Source organism: Bubalus kerabau, chromosome 4, assembly GCF_029407905.1.
Source record: "Bubalus kerabau isolate K-KA32 ecotype Philippines breed swamp buffalo chromosome 4, PCC_UOA_SB_1v2, whole genome shotgun sequence".
In the NCBI taxonomy this organism is placed as follows: Eukaryota; Metazoa; Chordata; class Mammalia; order Artiodactyla; family Bovidae; genus Bubalus; species Bubalus kerabau.
Window position 1 is genome coordinate 75,788,024 of NC_073627.1, and position 15,399 is coordinate 75,803,422.

The 15,399-nt window shown below is 49.3% G+C and overlaps 1 pseudogene; it reads right to left on the reverse strand.

Moving 5' to 3' along the window:
- Nucleotides 1-8,563: 8,563 nt before the first annotated feature.
- On the reverse strand, nucleotides 8,564-10,414 carry LOC129651474 (60S ribosomal protein L10a-like; annotated as a pseudogene).
- Nucleotides 10,415-15,399: the final 4,985 nt, after the last annotated feature.

Here is a 15,399-nt window from a genome sequence, read left to right on the forward strand (position 1 = left end):
CTCTGGGGCTCTGTTTACCCTTCTCCAAAAAGAGGCAGTTGGATTAGATGGTCAATATTAATATTTTTGATTTTGTAAGTGGCCAGATATTTGTTACAACAGCCCACCTGGGGCTCAGAGCAGAAATGGACCCATTTTCTTTTTTCTTTGTAAGTTTTGCTTGTTTATTTTTGGCTGTGCCGGGTCTTCATTGCTCTGAGGGCTTTTTTCTAGTTGCGGCCAGCAGGGGCTACTGCCTCGCTGTGATTGCGAGTTTCGTGTTGCAGTGGCTTCTGTTGCGAAGCTCGGGCTCTAGGGCTTGCAGGCTTCAGTAGCTGCGGCTCCCAGGCTCCAGAGCACAGGCTCAGCAGTTGCGGCACACTGGCTTAGTTGCTCTTTGACATGTGGGAACTTCCCTGATAAGGGATCGAACCTGTGTCTCCTGCATCGGCAAGTAGATTCTTTACCACCGAGCCACCAGGGAAGCCCCTCTTTTCTTTTTTTAAAGTTTTTTATTTTTTAAATTTAATTTTATTTATATTATTTTAAAATACTTTGGCTTCCCCCTGACCAGGGATTGAACCCAGGTCCCAGAAGTGAAAATGCCGAGTCCCAGTCACTGGGCCACTAGGGAATTCCTAAGAGGCGCATTTACTCTCAGCGCTGTCGCAAAGGTGGAAAGGTGTCATCACTCTTGTCTTGGATCTTCCTGATTCTGGCCTGTGGTTCCCTATATAAAAAATAAATGTTTCTTTTCCCCATCGCTTTTACAATAAAATCACTTAATGTTCCTTTCAAAAACATTAGAAAATACAGATCAGCAAAAGAACAATGGATACAGATCAGTGTGTGTGTGTGCCCACTTGTGTCTCTTTGTGACCCCATGGTCTGCAGCCCACCAGGCTCCTCTGTCCATGGGATTTTCCAGGCAAGAATACTGGAGTGGGTTGTCATTTCCTCCCCCAAGGTTTCTTCCCCATCCAGGAATCTAACCCCTGTCTCCTGCATCTCCTGAATTGCAGGTAGAGGTGGATTCTTTACCACTGAGCTACAGGGGAAGCCTAGTACCCTTTTTTTCCTTCCAGTATTTATTTATTTGACTGCACCAGGTCTTATTTGCAGCATGTAGACTTTTAGTTGTGGCATACATTCAGGATCTATTTCCCTGACCAGGGGTTGAACCCAGGCCCCCTGCATTGGGAGGGGGAGCCTGGAGTCTCAGCTACTAGACCACCAGGGAAGTCCCAAGACCAATAATCTTCAAATGTCTTTAACTTTATACCTCAAGCAATCAAACCGTTTTGAGCAAACCTTCCCAATTTATTTGTTACCTACATGATAATACCCACTAAAGTGCAAATTAAGAAAGATAAGATAGCCACATAAAAAAATTCAATGTGTTTCCCAAAGCCCGCTGGACTGTTGGGCACACACACCCTTTTCAGAGACCACCAGCCTGGACCCATTAATAGTGAGTGACATTGGCCGGGAGCTGAGGACAAGCTGCCTGGTCTGTTTTCCCGGGCACTCAGCACTGCGGGCTCGCATCAGGAATCCAGGCACGTTTCTCGGCTGAATGAATGAAAGGATGAATGGGGACTGGGTGGAGGGGTGGAGAGTGAGCTACGGGGAGGCTGGCTCCAAGCCTGGGTGGCTAGGCAGAGCCCTGGGTGTGTGTGGGTGATCCGCTGACATTTTCACCGAGACCCAGACTCCTTGGGGGCCAGCTCCACAGGTCACTCACCCAGTCAGTCCCATCAGAGTTGGCGATGCTGTGTATCTGCAACACTGAGGCATCATCCAGTATTTGAAAAATCTCGGGATTGTAGAAAATCAACACCGAACGTGATCACAGACTATCTAGGATGATGCCCAGAAAACTGGCTTGCCCCCCGAATAGGCGTGCCATAAATCTCACAGCTAGTTTGTGTTTAGAAGGAAAGTGGCATGTTGGTGACTAGGAGGACCTAAAGGCATTCAAATAGAAGTGTTTAGAACATCGAGGTTGCCTGATGAGCTCCCAGCCATTCAAGCCATGAAAGCTGTTGTTAGTCCTGTTCTCTAGCCAGATTCTTATCAGGTAGATTTCCTTCATGGGAGCTGGAGCTTGTGGGGTGTGTGTGGGTCTCGCTGAGTATGGATAAAAGTATAGAAAACTCATCCCAGATCTCCCATCCCTACTGTGTGTGTGTGTGCACATTAGCATGAAATAGACATATAGATAAGTTTAGCTCACTGTCTGGCATACAGTAGGTTTCAATACATGTACATTCATTTGCCCTCTTTTTGTGCCTTTGTCCTGGCGGCCACCTCCACCTCCCTCTCCCCTTGGGTCATCCGCGATTCTATCTCCTTCCCTGACCGGCTTGAAATCCTGGACTCTCTGAGCAAGCGCTCCTTCCTCCAAATTCCTACAGCGCTTGCTGTCTGGACTACGAAATTTAGGACTTAATTACACCCAGCCTTGCATCGTCCTCGAATTCTTTCACTGTGTGTTGCTCCATCCCCACCCCCTTAGTTTGTGAGCACCCCAGGTTCGTAGAGGGCCGTGCACTGGAGCCAGCAAGGCTGGCTCGGTCCTCTCTCGGCCACATCCTGAAATAGATTATTTAACCTCTCAGCTTCAGTTTCTTCGTCTGCGCCATGGAGATAATGACACCATCTCTCATTGCTGTTGCCGAGGATAATGGGTGTGAAAGCGCTAAGATGTAAATCGTTGTGTGAATGTAAAGGCTGTTATTATCTCCTCTGATGGATCGACCCCTGCTTGGTGGAGCATAATAAATACCTGATTGATTGAATACAGAATAGCTTTGCGACAGCTCCTGTCTTGGGCTCCAGAAATACCGCTTTGCACCGGATCCTGCAATTACTCCCTTTTTTTGATAATGCTAAATCTGCATCCTCTAAATCCCCTGTACCCTCAGCCTTCAGCTGATAAAGCCAGGGAGGACGCAACTGCACCCAAGGACCCTGCAGCTGCACCAGAGCGCCCTCAACAGGCAGCACATGGAACCGTGGAAGCTGTTCCTTCTACCAAGGTGATGGCTGGGGGGACAGTCTTTCCAGGGACCCTCCCCCACAGAAGACTCAGCTAGTCCAAAGGAACGCGAATGCTTTTTGTGAACGGTATTGCAGCATCATCGGTGGAAGGGTGCAGACCTTTTTCCCTGCCACACTTTATAATTGAGAAAGAGGAGCGTGCCTGCAGCAGCCACCCACAGGCAGGCAGAGAGCAGCAATTTCCTTGGGAGGTTTTGAGAAGAAGCCAGGCAGTCACCCGTTTCCCACCCCCCGCCCCCCAGCCCCAAACCTTCTATGTTGAAAACTCCAGTTTCGGCTTGCTGGCAAATGCCATGCAAAGCTCATCTTTTGTTAGTCTGCCGAACAATGTTATTGGTTATAATTGGGGCAATTATGGGCTGCTCGAGGAAGCGAAACACAGATGTTGAAACCCAGGATCAGGGTATTCAAGTCCAAAGCTGCTTGCTTTAAATAGTCCATTTCCCGAATCATCCTGACTTACTTGAAATTCCCCCAGAACTTGGCCATGTTCAGAATGAGATGCGGGAGGATAAAGATGGGTAGCGGTGGGAGGGGAAAGCCAGACCCGCAGCGAGAGACGCACAAAGAGAGAAAGAGGAAAAGGAGGCTGAGCGAGAGCCAGAGTTTGGATGACTTCTGAACGTCATTTTCGCAGGACCCCAGCAGAAACCTTTAGGTGGCAGAGATGGGTAGGAGGAAGAAAGATGTAAAAAAGAGAACAGACTTCCGAAAGAATGAGGGTCTGGAGACCAAGGTCAACCCTTCGGAAATACACGGCGGAATTCACACACAGCGACTGCGATCGGCTGGGTACCGGTCAAGCCCAGGGCAGGCTCCGACTCTTCCCCACATCACCACTAGCGATTTGTATTCGGTGCCGAGGGGAGCAGGGTTCCCTCGGGATGAAAAAGCCAAATCGCAATCGAGTTCAGTGATATGTTGAAAAGCAGCCTGCACTCACTGTGAAAGGAAGTCAGTCACAGAGAGAAACCCCTCCTAAAGTGTGCCTGGAGGGGTAGGTCGGGGGTGGGGGGCGCTTTCGAAGGGTTGTCTTGCAAGGCAAGCCCCCGCCCCCCCCCCCACCCAGTGCCTGCCACTCCCCTAACCTCACTTCTACAACCACCTCTTCGCCGCAGACAAGTGACAAAGTGAGGACCACACCTGGAGAATGGAAACTTTTCCAATCCTTTCCAAGTTCAGCTCTTCTTCTGCATCTCTCTTCAGAATAAAAGCGTAAGCCCTCCCCTCCACCGCTACCCACCGCCCTCACCCCCACGAGAGCACGGAAAAGATGAATGAATAATCTAAAGGGAGGCCAGCAGCATCTACACTGGACAAAGGAGAGGGGCTGGGGAGACAGCCTTGCCGCCCGTCCGCCACTTCCCCAGGCTCCCAACAGCGTGTCTTGGGGCGGAGGGCTTCGCGCGCAGTCGCCTACCTGCGAGCTGTCAGTAACCGGGCTCCTCCGGGTGTGAGGCTCCGCTGTGTCAGCCACACCGGCATATATATCCTCCCCCCACACGCACAGCCCTCCCCTTCCCTGCCCACCTCGATGACACATACACACGGCTGACCCCCTTAATCAAGCGAGCAGCAGAACCTACAGTCCTTCCTGGCTGTTCCCCGCCCGCCTTGGCTCTGTGCTCAGACCTGTGACATCTCAGGCTCCCCATCAGGCCACCCCCCAACTGCTTTACCTGGACGCTGCTCAGCCAGGATCCCACAGCTGCTTCTGCTCTGCTTCCAGAGGCGCTGGGAGGACTGACGGGGAGCTCTGGCAAGTCAGGAAGGAAAAAAAAAAAAGCCTCCTGGTGACAGTGACGAGGCAGACCCCAGTCCTGGAGTCTCCTTGAGCAACCTTTTCTCCTGAAGAATGAAGAAGCGGGAGTGGGCAGAAGTGGGGGGAGCTCCCACTGACAAAGACAAGCCCAGAGCTGAGTTCAGATGAGTCCCCTCCTGCTGTCACTGCCCCACAAGCAGCCACAACTAGGCCGCTGGAGGGAATGGCCACACCTGCTGTGGGGAGGGGGTGGGCAGGGGTGCCTCCCAGGTGCTCACAGTGGAAGGTGCTGAGATAGGAGACTCAGCACTTCATGTCTGAGATTCTGATTAGAGCGAGTTCTCTCTGTGAACCTCAGGTCTCCTCCTATGAAGGGGGAAAGTCAAATACCTCCCAGGATGGCTGTGCGGGTAGAAAAACACGATTCTCTTTGTATTCGGAATCTAAGACACCTTTAATAAAGGCGAGTTCTGCACACTCTTAATCTCTTTCCATGGAATCAGACCAACTGAATCTGAAACTCCCTCTGCCAACAGCTTACTCTCACAACAGAGTGCTTTTAAACCTGCTGCTGCACTTAAGGGTGTCGCCACCCGAGCACCTGCCCTGCAGCATGCAGCTTCTTTCCCTTCTCTGTGTGAAAAGAGCTCATGGTCAGCCCATGAGGGCTCCTCGAGCAAGAAGGAGGTCATGGTGTAATTCACCTGCTGCCAGGAAAGAAGATCGTGAAGGACAGGGGAGCCTGGTCTGCTGTAGTCCATGGGGTTGCAAAGAATTGGACAGTTACAGACTGAATGACAACAGCAGCCTAGGAAGGGAATGTTTCAATTCTGCTTGCCTGTGTGCAGCCCTCCTTTCCCAGCTGCAGGTGAATTACACCATGACTTCCTCCTCAGCTGTCCCAAGAAGATCCACAAATATTCCAGAGTCCCAGGGTTCGAGCCTAGTACTGCAAGGATCTTCAGCACTCTCTCATGTAGCGAGTCTGGGTCTTGCATCAACCTGAGACTGGATGCAGAAGCATTAAACAAAGCATCTGCTCTGACTGCTAATGGGTACAGGGTTTCTTCTGGGGGCGATGGAACTGTTCTGGAATTAGATAGGGCTGATGTTGCACAACATAGTGTATATACTAAAACCTCCACTGAATTGTGTGCCTTAAAACAGTGAACTTTATGTTATATGAATCATATTTCAATTTTTTAAAAAAACAGCCAGTAAGAGAACAAGCAAGCAAGCAACATCTGCCCCAGGTTACAAGCAACAAGTTCTAAGAATAAAGCATCCATTCATCTGTATAGAAAGGCCCAGGAGACTGGCATATGCAGTTTTCCACTTAGGTTTCTATTGCCCAAATCTTACACTTCGTTATGATAGGGCAAAGCCACCACTATGAGCTCTGAGAAATCAGCATGGCATGTGATCAGTTTTGCATCCTGATGTATGTTGGGGCCTGGAGCTTGATTTTACACACGCTGTGGTAGATGTTGCTGGTGGCCTACCCAATACCCATCTCCCTGTTCCTCCTTACTACACAGTACCCCTGGTTTTATTCTAGGTGCAAAGTGCTCAACTAAAAGCCTAGCTTTCCCAGCCTTCCTTGTGGCCAAGGGTAGCCAATGAGAATCAATCTGCCAGTCATTGGGTGGAGCTTCCAGGGAAAACTCTCTTAAGGGGAACAATTTACCTAGAAGAGGCCCCTTCTTTACCCTACTGCCTGCCTTCCTGGAACACAAATGTGATGAGTGGAGCTTCAGCAGCTATCTTGGATCATGAGATGACTTTGAGGATGAAAGCCATGAACTAAAGATGCTGCTGCTGCTGCTAAGTCGCTTCAGTCATGTCCGACTCTGTGTGACCCCATGGACGGCAGCCTACCAGGCTCCACTGTCCCTGGGATTCTCCAGGCAAGAACACTGGAGTGGGTTGCCATTTCCTTCTCCAGTGCATGAAAATGAAAAGTGAAAGTGAAGTCGCTCAGTTGTGTTGGACTCTCAGCGACCCCATGGACTGCAGCCTACCAGGCTCCTCCATCCATGGGATTTGCCAGGCAAGAGTACTGGAGTGGGGTGCCATTGCCTTCTCCGGAACTAAAGATGATGGAGCATCAAAACGGAAGGATTCTGGGTCCTATATGACTCTGGGCTGCCATATCAATCCTGGATTTCCAATTTCTAACTTTTTCTAAGAGAAAAAACTCAGATATTTATTTCAAATGTCAGGATTCGGTTTGCTCTTTGCTCCTAACAAGCCACACCAAAGTCAGAGAATTTGTTAAACAACAAACCACTTATTTGGTTCTCGATCCTGCAGATTGGTTACTTAGGCTGGGAGGAGCAGGGCAGTCTTGGTCTCAGGTGCCCTCACGGCTCTGCAGTCGGCTATAGATTGGCTGGTTCCTGGCTGGGGGCACCTTTGTTCTCTCCCAAGTGTCTTATCCTTCCTGTGTCTCTCTCATCCCCTGAGCAGGCTGGTCTGGCATGGTCTGGGGTGCAAGTTCAAGTAAGTATATCCCAGCCAGGCAAGCACAAAGCAGAAGCATGTAGAATTCCTGGGGGTTTACCTAAGCCTGATGCTGGCACTCTGTCTGCTTTGGCTGCATTTATGGGCTGTGTGTGCGTGCTCAGTCACATCTAACTCTTTGTGACCCCATGGACAGTAGCCCGCCAGGCTCTTCTGTCCATGAACTTTTGCAGAATACTAGAGTGGGTTGCCATCTCCTCCTACAGGGCATCTTCCTGACCTGGGGATCGAACTCGTGTCTCTTTTGTCTCCTGCATTAGCAGATGGATTCTTTATGGGACTGTCATAAGGCCAGTCCAGAGCCAGGTTGGGTGGAGACACCCAAGGTCAGAGGACAAAGTGGTCGCTATACAGAGGCCCTTCACTGGAACCATTGCTAACTTAAAACACTACGTTTTGTTTCAGCCACTTTCTTGGGTTTTCTGTTACCTGACGTTGAAAAACATCTTCCATGGTCTTCTTACTTTTGAGCATCTTCCTATTCCCTGGGTGTTGGGTGGCCAAACACTCTTCTTCCCTTGAAGTGGAGAGAAAGAAAAAGCAAGAGTGAAAAGTCACTTAACTTTTCTGCATTTTTCTTTGCTTCTTTACCAAATGGAAGAATTAAACTGAATGAACTGGAAGTTCCCCTTGGGTTGAATGAAGCTGCGTTTTGTGGGGGGCCGTTTCCTGTACCACCTGGAGGGGAGGGCAGGAATGAGCCCAGAGGAATTTGTGGTCACAGTTGTGTCTGTGTATGTGAGGGGAGTGTGGGAGTGTGTGTGTGTGAACCTTGCCTCTGGGAAGAGCAGGAGCCAAGTAGCAGGGATGCAAACTTTGTGGGTGCAACTTGGGTGCTCAGGGTCACTTACAGGGTTTCTCCTCTGCACTTGGTGGCTGGATCATGGCACCTTGAGGCCCATGGGCTTCCCTTGGAGGTGGGACTTGGTCTTGGAGCATCAAGCTGCCCTCTGCTCTTCTGAATGACAGCACCCACTTACTCAAATCATTGGAGCAGAAAGGTCATCTCTGCCTGTACCAGCTCCCCATCCTCTTGCAATCAAGGGGCCCAAGCCAGGTGGCTACAAGCTTTAGAGCCATTCAGTTCATTTTTTTTTAAATTTTAATTTCATATTGGAGTATGTGCTAAATTGCTTCAGTTGTGTTCAACTCTTCATGACCCCATGGACTGTAGCCCACCAGGCCCCTCTGTCTATAGGAATTTTTTTCCAGGCAAGAATACTGCGATCGGTTGCCATTTCCTCCTCCAGGGGATCTTCCTGCCCCAGGGATTGAACCCTACTCTCCTGCCTCGGCGGGTGGATCCTTTACTACAGCACCCCCTGGGAAGCCCACGTTGGAGTATAGTTGATTAAGAATGTTGTGTTAGTTTCTGGTGTACAGCAGTGATCCACGTATGCTGCTGCTGCTAAGTCACTTCAGTCGTGTCCAACTCTGTGCGACCCCATAGACGGCAGCCCACCAGGCTCCTCTGTTCACGGAATTCTCCAGGCAAGAATACTGAAGTGGGTTGCCGTTTCCTTCTCCATACATATACATATATCTAATCTTTTTTTCTTTTTGACAGTTGAGTATGGTTTATTAAGTTGTGTGTTAGTACAGACGCTGGGGCTTGCCCATGGTGCCCTTAATGTACAAGGCCCTGATGTTCTGCCAATTTTTCTTGAGCAATGACACCAGGGAGTTGACAGCTAAGTGGATGTTGTATACAAACTCATCATCTGTTATCTTCATGTGGCCAACAGCCACTGCCAGACATAGCATCTTCTTCATCTGGAACTTGATCGTGGACTTCATCAACTTTGGCCACCAAGTTCTCATTGTGGGTCAGCAAGGAAGGGAACTTGCCGGCCTTGTTCAGGCCTGGGCCCAGGATTCGTGGGACCTGCTTGATCAGAGACTCTGAAGCTAAAAAGGCATCATATTTCTTGGCCAGCTTCTTGATCAGCTTCTTCTTGTTGAGTTTCTTCAGTGCCTCGATGTCCATGTGGGGGATATCCACAGATTTGGCCTCATCACATTGCTGCTGGTCCCCCAGGACACACACGGAGAACTTGGGGCGGGGAGTGGACTTAAGCCTGACGGGGCCCGGGAAGCGTTTGTCCTTCGAGGGTCTGAGTTCTTCAGGCTGGTCTGAAGCTCCACCGTCTCCAAGAACTTCTGGCGCTTGTGCTGGTTCCCGTGCAGGACTTCCTGCACCACCTCGTAGAGGGTATCGGGGGAGACTTTGCTGCTCATGGTTCCCCACGCTGCAATAACTGGAAAAGAGCTCTATTCTTCATTTGGTTCTAACAGATAAGCCTGGAGGCAGATTTAGAAGCTCTTAAAACAATCACTGGCAAATCTCAGTCAAGGGAGCTGCAGGAGGAAGCAGGCAGGCAGGACTGGGCTCCCACCATGAACTCCTCGACCTTCCACCCACCCAGGACTTGTCTCTCTCAAAGGAAAGAGCCTCTCATCTCCAGGGATTTGGCTGCTGGGAATTTAGTGATTAATTACGGCACCTACTGCCTATTGGTCTCCTTAGTAACCACGCTAGCGGGGTCCCAGACAGAGAAGCTGTTTCCTATTTTCAAAGAGGGCAAACCCTCTCCACACTGTCAAACACCTTCAATCAAAACACAAATGGATTTTGAAAATCAAGAGACTCTCCTGTCTCTCTCCAGCCTCTTTTCCCCAGCAGTGGGATTTGAGGGTTTTGCAGGGAAGGCTGAGTGGTAGTGACTGTTTTAAATGAAGAGTTAGGGGACTTCCCTGGTGGTTCAGTGGCTACGGGGCTATGCTTCCAATGCAGGGGAGCCAGGGTTCCATCCCTGGTTGGGGAACTAGATCCCACCTGCCATAAAGAAGATCAGAGATCCTGCAGCTAAGACCTGGCACAATAAATAAAAATAAGAGTTAGGCAAATCCAGTTTCAAGGCAAAGTAGCCTGTTTTTGTGGTTTTACAATCCAGAGCATCCGGCCAAGTGCTGGGACTGGAGAGCCAAAAGGAGGTGAACTCAGGTGTCCTGCCCTCGAGAAGCTAGCCTTGGGGACAGGACACACTCTGGTGGCTTAGAAATGAGAGAATGAAGGAGTACATAATGTGGTGCGAACTGCAGATCTGCCCGGAAGTGAGAGAGCCGTTCGGGTGAGCAGGGAGAGATGGGATATATTTTCTTACTTTTTGAACGAAATGTTAAGATACTGAAGGTCAATAGTAGGTTCTGAGTGGGTAGAAAGGAGCAGCTGGGCTTCATTCTGGGCCAGTGTCAGGATTATGGGATATATAGGTCGACTTGAGCAGCTAAGACAAAGCACCACACCCCGAGAGGCTGAACAACAGACGTTCATTTTCTTACTGCTCCGGAGGCTGGCTGGCTGGGCTTTAGGGAATCCTCTAGAGGCCTCTCTCCTTCTGTCTTCTCCTCCCTGTGTCTTCATGTGGTCTGATCTCTCTGTGTTCTGTATCTTCATCCCTTCTTAGAAGGACACCTGTCATACGGGATCGGGGCCCACCCTGATCGTTTTATTTAACCTTAGTCACCTCCGGTAGACTCCATCTTCAGTCACATTCTGAGGTCCTGCGGATGAGCACTTGAACAGACAAATTTGGTGTGTGGGGGAGGGCATGTGTATTAATAACGGGGGGAAGTGATACTGTGCCCATCAGATAAGGGGGATGAAACCCCAGAAAGGGAACTAAGGGTCACTGTGGGCCACTGGGTGACTGCTGGGCACAGTGGGTTCCATCCTCCCCTGGGGTTACCCAGGCCCTGGTGAGCCCAGACACCAAGCTGCCAGCGCATCGGACAGTCTGCTCTGCTGTACCTTGGTGCGCCTGGTACCTGCGCAGTTCTCAGGGCCATGTCTTAGAGTCCCATCCCCATGAGGAGGTGTATCCTGGAATTTGGGATGCGGCGATCTTGCCATGCTCAGGAGGAAGAAGGCCTCCAGGCGCTTCACAGGCTCCAGATCATGGGTTAGCATATGAATACTGGGGGCAGGGGGCTCTCATATGCTTATGTTCCATCACTTTCTATAAATAAATGCTACAAAACTCCTCTGGAGCTGCTGCTCAGACTCAGTCGCATCCGACTCTCTGCAACCTCATGGACTGTAGCCCATCGGGCTCCTCTGCCTGTGGGATTTCCCAGGCAAGAGCACTGGAGTGGGTTGCCGTTTCCTTCTCCAGGTCTGGAGCTGGTCCCTCTGTTAAATTCGGCACAAGTTGTTTATTTATTTATTAATAAATAATAAAGATGGCTTTATTATCATTTAATATAATAATGTATTATTTATTATAATAATGAATAAGAAGATGGCTGTGCCGCAGTTTGTTACAGGCATGTGAACTCTTAGTTGTGACATGTGGCATCTAATTTCCCAGCCAGGGTTTGAACCCTGGCCCCCTGCTTTGGGAGTTCAGAGTCTCAGCCACTGGACTACCAAGGAAGTCCCAAACTAGGCACAAGGTGCGAAGGTAAGCTCATTGCCTTTACTCCCTGGGGAGGCCCTTAGGTCTCAGCCCGCTTGCCACGTTTTCACTGCCTTCAGGAATTCTCACTCACGTCACCTCAATGCCCACAGGGACGCTAATGCACCCCGCCCACACTGCCAGCGTCACAACCTCATCATCACAGCTGCTCAGCTCTGTAACCTGAGTATTTCCCTCCTCTCTCTTTCCCTATCCTCCGTATTCGGAGAGTTATCAAGTGTCATCATTTCATCTTTATTGCCATTTGTCAGAACGCCCAGCACCCCCACCCCTTCAATCTATCCTGTACACAGCCCCTTGCCCAATATTTTTAATTAATTTTAAAAATTAATTTCTTTAATTGAAGTGCAGTTGATTTACCATGTTGTGTTAATTTCTGCTGTACAGCAACATGATTCAGTTATACATATATATACATATGCATTCTTTTTTTAACCATTCTTTTCCATTATGATTTATCACAGGATATCAAATATAGTTCCCTGGGCTATACACTAGGACCTTGTCTGTTATCCATTCGACGTATAAAAGCTTACGTCTGCTCACCTCAACCCCCCACTCCATCCCTCCCCGAGCCCCCTCCTGCCTGGCAACCACCAGTCTGTTTTTCTTGTCCACGATTCTGGTTCTGTGCCCAACATTTCATTTACTTTTATACAGTAGGTCCTTAGTTATCCATTTAAAATAACTAAGTGTGTTACTTAGTGTGTCCATCCCAAACTCCCTAATTATCCCTTTACCCTGTCCTACCCTCTACCCGGTGTGCCCAATAATGCCATTTTCATTTTGCTTCATTATCTTACTCCAAAATCCTTTAAATCCAAATTTTAAAGGCAGTGGATGATAACAGTTTGAAGCAGTGGGGGCACTGCAAGGCCCATTGAATTTGAAATCCAAAGATTGGAGTTTGAGTCCCAGCTTTGCCCCTACCCTGCCATGTGACTGGCTGAATCTCTCCTGCTTCCAGGACCTTGTCCACTTATTCTTTAAAATGGGTCTAGTAATACCTAACATGGTATAACATTTATTCAGGCAGTATAATGGAAGGGGCTTTGAAAATGCTAAGGTATCACACAAATACTTGTTGTTTTAGTCGTGTCCAGCTCTTTTGCGACCCCACGGACTGTAGCCCACCAGGCTCCTCTCTCCATGGGATTTACCAGGCAAGAGTACTGGAATGGGTTGCCATTACCTTCTCTAGGGGATCTTTCTGACCCTGGGATTGAACCTGTGTCTCCTGCATTGTCAGGCAGATTCTTAACCACTGAGCCACCAGGGAAAGGAAAGTGAAAAAGGCTCAGTCGTGTATGACTCTTTGCGACCCCATGGACTATAACCTGCTAGGCCGTTCTGTCCATGGAATCCTCCAGACCAGAAAACTGGAGTGGGTAACCTTTCCCTTCTCCAGGGGATCTTCCTGACTGAGGGATCGAACCCAGGTCTCCCACATTACAGGCGGGTTCTTTACTGTCTGAGCTACCTGGGGAGCCACCACATAAATACTATGACATATAATGGCCTCTCAAGCTCATCTCAAGTACAACCACGTCTTACAACTAATTAAAGTGTTAGTCACTCAGTCGTGTCCGACTCTTTGCAACCCCATTGACTGTAGCCTGCCAGGTTCCTCCATCCATGGGATTTTCCAGGCAGGAATACTGGAGTGGGTTGCCAGTTCCTTCTCTAGGGGATCTTCCAGACCCAGGGATTGAACCCAGGTCTCCTGCATTGCAGGCAGATGCTTTACCATTTGAACTACCAGGGAAGCCTTACAACTAATTAAAAGTTGCCCTTTTCCTTTCCTGAGCTTCCAGAACCTTGCCCAGGACAATTGCTTGTATTCAGATTTGCAGTTTGCGTTGCCTGGTGCGCCCCCTGCTGTTCCCTGCCAGTCTCACATCTTGACTGTCTAGGAGGATTGCAAACCACTTGCCTGCTCAGCTGCTGAATCGTTATCAGACTCTCTTTGGCCACATAGACTGTAGCCCGCCAGGTTCCTCTGTCCATGGGATTTTCTAGACAAAAATATTGGCTCAGGTTGTGATTTCCTATTCCAGGGGATCTTCCCCTGGCCCAGGGATTGAACCCGAGTCTCTTGCATCTCTTGCCTTGTCAGGCATTCTTTACCTCTAGCACCACCTGGGAGGGCTTCCCAGATAGCTCAGTTGGTAAAGAATCAGCCCGCAATGCAGGAGACCCTGGTTTGATTCCTGGTATAGTCCATGGGGTTGCAAAGAGTCAGACACGACTGAGCAACTTTCACTCACTTCACCACCTGGGAAGCACATAAACCACCTGAGGGATGCATTTATATTCTCTCTTGCTCCTCTTCAACCGAGCACAGTGCCAAGCATCCTGAAATCAACGAATCTCACGTATATTGATTGAACATCAGATATTTCATCACACAAGGCACATATTAATAGGCAAGAGATTCAATGAGCTATAATAAAAATCCCTGCACTCAAAGAGCTCACAGTCTGGCTTGGAAGACGAGTTGTAAGAGTGGAAAAGGGTGTGTAAAACTGTTCCAAAAGATACGTTGCTGTGTGAGGGTGATGAATCCCCTATCACTTGGGAGGTGGGAAAGGCTTGGCTGAAAGGGAAGCTTTTGATCTGAGTCTTGGAGGATGGGTGAGATCCGGATAGATGTATATGCCAAGAGATGGAGTACAGTGCCCAGGCCAGGTGACCTGGAGTGGAGGAGGCTTGGCAGAAGAGGGTGATCGGACAGAAAGCTGGACCAGCCAGCTGCATGAGACAGCGGAAGGCCTGGAATGGTAGCCTCAATGATTTGTGCTGTCTTGGCGATTGGAAGACTTGGAGACTTTTTGCTCAGGGAGTGATAGACTCAGGGCAGTCTTTGGAGTGTTAAGGGAGGGTTAACACTAATTACTTACTTTTTAAATAATTTTGTTTATGCTTGGCTGTGCTGAGTCTTCATCACTGCATGGGATTTTCTCTGGAGTCCAAATGGGGGCTACTGTAGTTGTGTGTGGTCTTCTCGTTGCAGTGGCTTCTCTCGTTGTGGAGCCTGGGCTCCAGGGTGTGCGGGCTCAGCGGCCCTGTGGCATGTCGGATATTCCTGGATCAGGGATTGAATCTCTGTCTCCTGCATTGGCAGGTGGATTCTTTACCACTGAGCCACCAGGAAGCCCCTAAATACTTACTGATCAGAGAGAGCAGGAGAGTGTGTGGGTTCTCCTCTTGAGGCTATTCCTTCAAGGATGACTCCAACCTCAAAGTCCTGTCAGAAATAGACATACAAACAGTCAAGCAACTGCATGGAGAGTTTTCTGTTTTTTCAGCAAATCATGTCGCATGAAAATCTCCTAATCTCATGACACCTCCTGTTTCTAGATTAACTCGCATCTCTCTTTCGCCAGTGCAGTCAGGGGCCTGAAACAGCCACAGCCAGTCTGAGCCTGCCCCTCCGCATGGGAGGAGGGCCCGTTCATCCTCCCTCTCCCCAAACAAAGTTCACAGAATGCCATTTCACGAAATGATGCTGTTTGTCACACAAGATGACTATCTTCCCAAAGCTATTTCATGGTTTTGGGAGAGGAGAATACAAAACAGATTTTATATGTGTGT